Below are 527 nucleotides of genomic sequence, written 5' to 3'. Positions count from 1 at the left end.
CCCAGGCGGGATTTACAGCTCAATTACAGAGCAATAAACCTGAATAACCCACTGAAGGGAGCTGAACCTAAACACGATAACCAAGGATTTACAGAGGAAGCCACGGAGACTGGGAGAAAGGGCCAGCACCCACACCCAGGAGAGGTGGCAGCTGGGAAGCTGGAGGGATCCCGAACCCAGAGCAACAGCGATGGGATGAGGAGCCCACAGAGCATCTGGTAGTGAAATCAATGGGGATTCAGTCCACCTGGGAGACCCAGACGCCACCTTCCCAGGGACGAGCACTCCTGTTGCTACAGCACTGGAGTGGGACGGGCACTACCTGGTACCCAACTGCTGGTGAGGGCCCCCGTGTGCGGCCCTTGGCGGCGGAGCTTGGAGGCACGATCGGCCCTCTAATTGATTAATAAACTGGCAATCTGCTGTCTTCAGTGCGGGGAACTTCACAGCCAGCATGTAATCCCACCCCTCAGGGTCCTAAGGAGAGTGGCTCCCTAAGCCTCCGGCTTCAGGAGACAATATAGCCA

Source organism: Myotis davidii, unplaced genomic scaffold, assembly GCF_000327345.1.
Source record: "Myotis davidii unplaced genomic scaffold, ASM32734v1 scaffold174, whole genome shotgun sequence".
In the NCBI taxonomy this organism is placed as follows: Eukaryota; Metazoa; Chordata; class Mammalia; order Chiroptera; family Vespertilionidae; genus Myotis; species Myotis davidii.
This window is presented reverse-complemented; position numbering follows the sequence as displayed.